Source organism: Lindgomyces ingoldianus (genome assembly GCF_010093535.1).
Source record: "Lindgomyces ingoldianus strain ATCC 200398 unplaced genomic scaffold BDR25scaffold_25, whole genome shotgun sequence".
Taxonomy (NCBI): Eukaryota; Fungi; Ascomycota; class Dothideomycetes; order Pleosporales; family Lindgomycetaceae; genus Lindgomyces; species Lindgomyces ingoldianus.
Genome location: NW_022985186.1, coordinates 219,639 through 227,634, shown reverse-complemented (window position 1 = coordinate 227,634; position 7,996 = coordinate 219,639).

Below are 7,996 nucleotides of genomic sequence, written 5' to 3'. Positions count from 1 at the left end.
GGCTGATGCCAATCCCCGACACACCGATGTGGCTAGAGAGGTGGAACAGACGCAACTAACTATAATTTAAACATGTTTTACACAACGCATGCTGGAGCAAACTGCATGCAAATTAGCATAAAGGTGCACTTACATTAGGTATACATTTTTTTAAAAAAGAATATAAGAAACACATAAGGTGACAGAGAAACAGCGTTACCGGGGTTTATCCGAAGAAATTCTGACTAACTAGCGCGTCCAAAAGAGGAGATTCTGCTCAACTTTTCGTTCCGCAAACCCGAATATAATAAGCAGAGCAAGCTCTGCTAATAATAAGCAGAGCAAGCTCTGCTAATAAGAGTAATAAAAGCCCTACACATGCTTAGCTTCTAACACTACAGAGCTTTATATAAAGCTCTAAATTACCTACACTTACACATAACTATAAGTCTTATCTAGCACTTTTAAATTAAATAAGAATAAAAGCATTTAATACTAAGTTAAACAATAACTTTACTACCTTTATGCATAAACTACCTATTACCTCTGTACATAATCCTAGGTATATACTAGACCTTAACTAGAATAATGCACTAAAAGTGTAATCTCTTAACATTAATAAGTTAAACATTATTAGTAATAGCTACATTACACGCTTAAAGCAGTACAGCACCTACTTTGCAACCTTTACTAGCTTTATTATTAAAGTGCACTTTTATTATAATTAGCTACCTCTACATCTAGAGCACTATTATAATCTAATAAAACACCTATATATAGCTAAATTTTAAGCAGCTATGCGCACAGAGATAGACAGTTACTAGTTAAAGAGCTGCTTTAAGCGCACTAGTAAATTTATAATAAAAGCTGCCTTTACTAAGATCCTACTACTTTAATAAGTATATATATATAAATTTAATAAAAATAGCTACCTATCTAAATTTAAGGCTAAAATCTGCGTATAAAGAGACCTCTAAGAATAATAGGGTAATACTTATGCTACTACTGTAGCTGCTTATATCTTTTAAGCTCTAATAGCTCTTATAGCTGCATTTAGACTAACATTTTAATAATATAATGTTACTAACACCTTTCTTAATGCTAAACTTCTTAAATAACTGTTTTGCTGTACACCTAAAGGTTTTTAAGCAGAATATAGAGAGTACCTAGAGATACTATAAGCTTTATATAAACTTAAAGAATTATCTTACCTTTAGTACCTAAAGGTTAAAATAATGCTTAATTAGCTAAGACTTTATAAAAATTTTAAAGCTTTTTACTTATTTATTAATAATAAGCTTATTATACTAGTATATATTAATAACATTATACTACTATACTACTCTAGTAATGCTAAGACTGCTAAATAGTTTAAACATAATTTTTAGTATGTATATAACATTAGAAAGCCTAGTAAACTAAAATAGTTTCTAAGTATTTAAGTTATAAAAACTACTAAATCTATTTACCTAGTCTAAGACTTTTTTATTAGTAAGATTACTACTAAATTTAATTTAAAGCAGAGTAGAAAACAACTACCTAACATACCTCTATGTAAAACTCTAGAGCTCTCTACTAAGACTACTAATAATAGAAGGACTAAGCTCTATTAACAGCTAGTAGGCTTACTCGCCTACATAACATCATTCACACGACCTGATATCGCGCATGCGCACTTAATACTAGCACGCCACCTCACTAATCCTAGTTAAAAGCACCTAGATGCAGCCCTGCATTGCTAGCGCTACCTACTCTATACAAAACATTTTATAATAGGAGCATTAAAAAACCCTTAAAACAGCGCATTCTATAAGCTTAATTATACAGAGGCCTAGTTCTATAGTGCATTAGACGCTACATTTGCAGATAATTTAGCAACTTGTTAAAGCTCTTATAGACATCTATTTAAGCTCTTTAGTCTAGTAGTAGACTAGAAAGCTACCTTACAACAAACTATTACTAAATTAACTATAAAGGCAGAGCTTCTCGCTCTCTTGCAAGCTAGTACTAACATAGAGTAGTAGAAGCTGTTCTTTATATAACTTTAGCTTTTAATTAATAATACCCCTACTATCTAGTGCAACAATTAGCAGATAATTAGAATTGTTATAAAAGATCTATTAAAGCTTTAAACTAAGCTTAAGCATGTTAACATACACTAGAGCTAGTTACAACAAGAGATCTCTGCTAGTAGACTACATGTCAGCTAGAAACCTACTGCTTAGATGCCTGCAGACAGTCTTACTAAGTTGCTACTAAGACAAAAACATAAAAAGTTTGTACAACAATTAGGCTTAGAGGACATCTCTACTAACCTCTCTATGTTACGGCCAACAAACAGACCGTAATGACTCAGCTTGCTATCGCACATAGCCCTAAACACAACAGATGGGAAACAGTTAACCCCGTGATTAGCAGACCTTATAACTAAATAGAAGAAGAATGGTGCTATCTCATAGACAAATGCTTAGCAGAGTGCGCTGTCTAATAAGGTATTGCAGGCTTGCGCGCTTGCAGGCCACAAAGGAAAACAGCATGCAAACATGTAAGCATGCAACTACTATGTATATAGTCTTAATCCTAACTATAGCTAGAAGGTTGTAATTAACATTTAGTTTATTCTTTATAATAAACTAAGAAGCTTAAATCCTTTCTAAAGAGAATTAAGCTGCCTTGTATATTTTATAATATATATACCTCTAACTCTTGTCTACTTAACTAGTAATACCTAGCTACCCATACAGCTATAGGGACAAACCACAGCCTGCCTTCTAAACCCTAACTATCCCTTACTCTGCTTAACAGACTGTACACCTAATCTAGCTAAGTTCTTACCCCCTTCTCTATTAACACTTTATAGGCTATTGTACTTTAGAAGTTACTATTTTTCTAAAGTAAGGATTATAACATTAATTACCACCTCTCTAAAAGTATAGCACCTCACACCTCCCTTAATATTAGCATGATAGGGGCTAGTGCAGCTAGCACTAGTAAAACCCTCTCTTAGAATAAGGAGGAACATAGTTAACAAATACAGTATCTCTGTTAAGAAATTAAAGCACTTAGAACCTAGCTTTAATAACAACTGCATGTTTAATAACTACACGCCCTCTATCTAGAAGTTGCTAAGCTCTGTAATGCTGCTAAAAAAAAGACTAGCATTAAGTTAAAAAAGTTACTACACTTAGCCCTACCTAAATTATTTAACAGCACAGCTAAGAACCTTAAGCTATTCTTTACTTAATGCTATTTATATATGCAGTATAATAAAGGCGCTTTTTAAACTAATAAAGAAATAATCTTATAGATAGAACTCTACTTAGAAGGACCCTTAGCTATTTAGTTCTAACTACACGCAGATAACTAGATAAAGCATAAGGTAACTAAAGAAATTCTTTTTATTTACACCTAAAAAATCTTTTAAAGTATAAATACCTTTAAGTAAGCCCTTATAATAATTTATAGCTAGGCTAACTAGAAAGAAAAGGTAGTTAATAAAATAGACACCTTACATTAAGAAAAGGGCACTGTCTAATTATATGTGGCACACTTCTGCGAACAATTAGCTATTAGCAGATAGACTAATAAAGCAGCTATTAGAAGAATGTTCTATAATAGATTATCTAACGCAATTAAAGATAAATTTATGCATTACAGCAAACTAGAAGAATTTAAAGAATACGTAAAAAGGGCAACTACATATAATAATTAACATTAAGAACGTCTTTAGGAAAAACGCTCTAGCATAACGCTCTAGAAACTAGAAGTATTCTAGAAGAAGAAGGAGACCTAATAGTCTAACAGTAAACTAATAGATCTTAGCTATGCTAAACATACATAGGGCTTAACTAAGAAAAAGAGCAAGTTTTAAACAGGTAAAAGGCTGCTGCTAAGTACTAAATAACAAAAATAGCTTAAAAAAAAAGTGTGCCTTAACTATAAAAAAGTAGGACATTATAAAAAAAAATGCCTAGACTCTGTTAACTAAGAGAATAAAGATAAAGGACTAACAATAAAAGTAATACATATAGAGTAGGGTCTAACAGAACCTAAAATTCTAGACAGACTAAACAAGAACCTCTACTAGTAATGTAGAGGCAATTATAAATCTAAAGGATGCCTAATAGAATACTAGAAGGTTAAAGTTTAAAACTATAATAATATATTTAAGGCACTAGAACAAGCAGCTGTCTACAAAAGATAGTAAGGCTACATATAAGCAATAATGTATGTTGTGAATATAAGAGAAGGGAAAAAACTATTTCTACTAGGGCAGCTAATAACTAGAATCTCTGCCTAAGAATTATAATACAGATTTACCTATAGTAACTGCTAGAAGTGCGGCAACACCTACAACTAAAATAATTGCAGAAAGATAATGTATAAACTACACATTAATAACAACGTAGACACTTACAGCATAATTAAGGAAATTACTAGAACTTATTATGCTGTGCTAAATAACAAAGAATAATAGAAAATGTTCTAAAAAATCTTAAACAAAGAAAAGAGCCCTAATTAGTAATGCACCCCTCTAATAACTCTAAAACTCTGTAACTAAAGAGCTAATACACCCCCTCTAGCACTAGTAATTACACAAAAGGACCTAGAAGTCTGCTAATAAAATAGATACTGCATTCTATATAGAAGCTAACAACATAATAAGTTCTAGTGCATGTATTAAAGCCACCCCTTACAAATAGTGCAAATAAAAGAATACCTAAGGTGGACATAGATTTAGCTAATACTAGTCTAGAATAACCTCTAAAACTGCCCTTACAACTAGTATCTATGTGTTAACAAGTATTGCCTAAAACACTAGCTAACTAAACATAAAGCTGGCTAGTAGCTATACAGAATCTAGGCAAGTAAGCTTGCAAACGACACGCTCCCTAGAATAGCATTAACTTGCAAAATGCCTTAGTGCACCTACTGCAGCACTAGAACTAAGCATAAACAAAGGCCTTAGATAGAATGTAAAAACTAAGTAAACTGCGCATTCTACTACTTTTAGTAGAGAGCTTATTAGCAAAATAATTAAATACTGTATTATTATAAAGTAGAAGATTAACACTGCACTGTTGCAGAATGCATAATATAAGGTTATTAGAAATATAAAATATAATCTAACTAAATTAAAAGCTACTAAGAAGAAGCTCTTAAAGTTAAGAAAGACAACAGCATAGACTATCTAGAAATTCCCTATAAACTCTGTACCCTTGTTGCTGTAGGACAAGGACTAGGTAGGAGCCTAACTATAGAAATAACCCTTACTTGCCTTAGACAAAAATAGACAGGCCTTGCGCTAATAGACAGCAGTTGCACCTTTATAGTAATTAATTCTATGTAGGTTAACTAGAGACAGATACTCTTTAGAACTAAAAAAAGACTTTTTAAAGTAACTCTAGCAGACGCCTTATTAATTAAATATAGAGTAGGATAGATATAACTTAAAACTTATAAACTTATTACAGACGCTAAAGGAACTAGCAACTAGATATCTTTTAACATCTTACTATTAAAAGAAAAATACTAAGTAATACTTAGATATAACTAGCTTTATAAACATAACCTAATAATTAACTAGCAGACTATGACCCTAGTAGCAAAAGAAGACTATGCTAGGATGACCTAGTTAGCCTGCTATAATAACTTATGCACCTTCTACTAATAAGCTAAAGAAGGAAGCGGATATTTCCCTAAGAAAGGAAAACTAAAGAAGTTCTTATACTAGAAACTAGAGGCCTAGGCAGTCTGCTTAATAAAGGAGGAATTAGAAGAAATGTCTTTTAAAGAATTTTAGAAAGAATAAGACTTTAACTAGATAGGAATCTATAGGATTGCCTACAAAACAGGAAACTTACTAGAAGAATATATAGAATATAAAGACATGTTTAAAACTTTAGAAGACCTAGAAAAACTACCCCTGCATTAGCTATAGAACTACGCTATTAATCTTAAACTAGAACTTTAGCTAAAAGCTTATAAACTCTAACTATTAACTAAAGCCTAGAAAGACGCATTATAAGAATACGTAGACAGGATGTTATTATAAGAACATATTTAGGAAAGTAACAGCTTAGTAGCATTAGCAGTAGTCTTTACAAAAAAGAAAAATAGTAAAGTAAGAGTATGTTAGGACTATTAAACTTTAAATAATAACACTATATAAGACTAGTACCCCCTTCTAATAATCTAGAACATTATAAACTAACTAAAAGAAACTAAGCACTTTACTAAGTTTAACGTCTAAGACAGATTTAATAAGATAAGGATTAAATAAGGACATAAATAGATAACAGCCTTTTAAACCCCTAGAGGACTATATAAACTGCTTGTTATGCCCTTTAGACTTACTAACGCGCCTGTAACTTTCTAAAGAGTTATTAACACAGCTTTAAATTTATACTTTAACATATTTGTATTAGTATACCTTAACAACATATTAGTATACACTAAGGAAAGCTGTAATAACTACATCTTAAAAGTAAAACTTGTATTAGAACGCTTTAGGTAATATAGCCTACATCTTTAACTAGAAAAGTGTGAATTTAACATGTAGAAAACTAAATATCTAGGGTTTATTATAAACTAGGACTAAATAAAGATAGACTTAAAGAAGGTTACTAAAGTACTTAAATAGCCTGTACCTAAATCTATTACTAAGATTAGAGGATTCCTTAGACTAACAGGTTATGTACAAAGAATAATTAAAGACTACTCTAAAATAGCGCTCTTACTTACTAATGCTATAACAAAGGAAAAAGCATTACATAAGTTTTAGTAGACAACTAAAATAAATTAGTCTTTTAAAGAACTAAAGAAAATTATTACTAGTTACTTAGTCCTCTAGATGTATAACTTAACTCTTAAAACTAAGGTACACACTAACGCCTTAAAACAAGCTAAAGGAGCAGCCCTTCTACAGAAACAAGAGGACAGCTATTAGCACCTAGTAGCATATTATTTGGCAAAATTCGCCCTTGCAGAATAAAAGTACACTATACTAGACAAAGAACTTAAAGCTATAGTTAATGCTTGCAGAAATTAAGAAGTTAAATTATAAAGGCTTAGACAATAATTTGTTATTTATACTAACTACGCTAACTTAGTAACCTTTCTAACAACAAAGAAACTCTCTCTAATGCATGTATAATAGGCAATAGAGTTAGCACAGTTTAACTTTATTATTAAGCATGTCCTTAAAAGCAGTAATTAACAAGTAGACGTTCTTAGCAGACATTCTAACTATTTTAACAAATTAGAGGAAGACATAGAAGAGTTTGCAATCTTTAAGGAAACTAACTAAGGCCTAGTATATAATAGACTAAAACTAGAGGAATTAATCTATTCCCTAATAATTACAGAATATAGATAGAAAAACCTTATTAAAGAATATTATAAGGCCCTAATGTTTAGCCACCCTAGAATAGGATTGCTTTAAAAGAAAATAAAAAAAGCAATTTTTAAAGATGTCTTATAATTAAAATACTTGTGCACTAAGGTACTACAAGAATGTAACCTTTGCAATAAGAATAACCCCTAAAGACATAAACTATATAGATAACTCTAGCTAATTATAGCACCTAAACAGCCTTAGACTATAATAATAATAGACTTTATAACAGGACTACTACTGTCCTAAGAACCTAGTACAGAAAGGCTTTGTAACATAATTGCAGTAATAGTTAATAAAACTATAAAGTTTGTTTTTATATAGGCAACAGAGAAAAGCATAACAGCAAAAGAATTTATGTTTAAAATAAAAAAGAATCTTTTTACAACTTATAGATGCCTACAGATTATTATCTTAGATAGAGACAAACTTTTTACTAGCAAGTATTAGACAACTATAGTCTAGCACCTTAAGATAACCTATAAACTCTTTACAGCCTACTACTCTTAAACAGACAGATAAACAGAACAAATAAACACAGAAATAAAAAAGTATCTAAGAAAATACATCTTGTACAAATAAATAGACTAGCCTAAATAGTTGCTAATAGCCTAGTTAGCT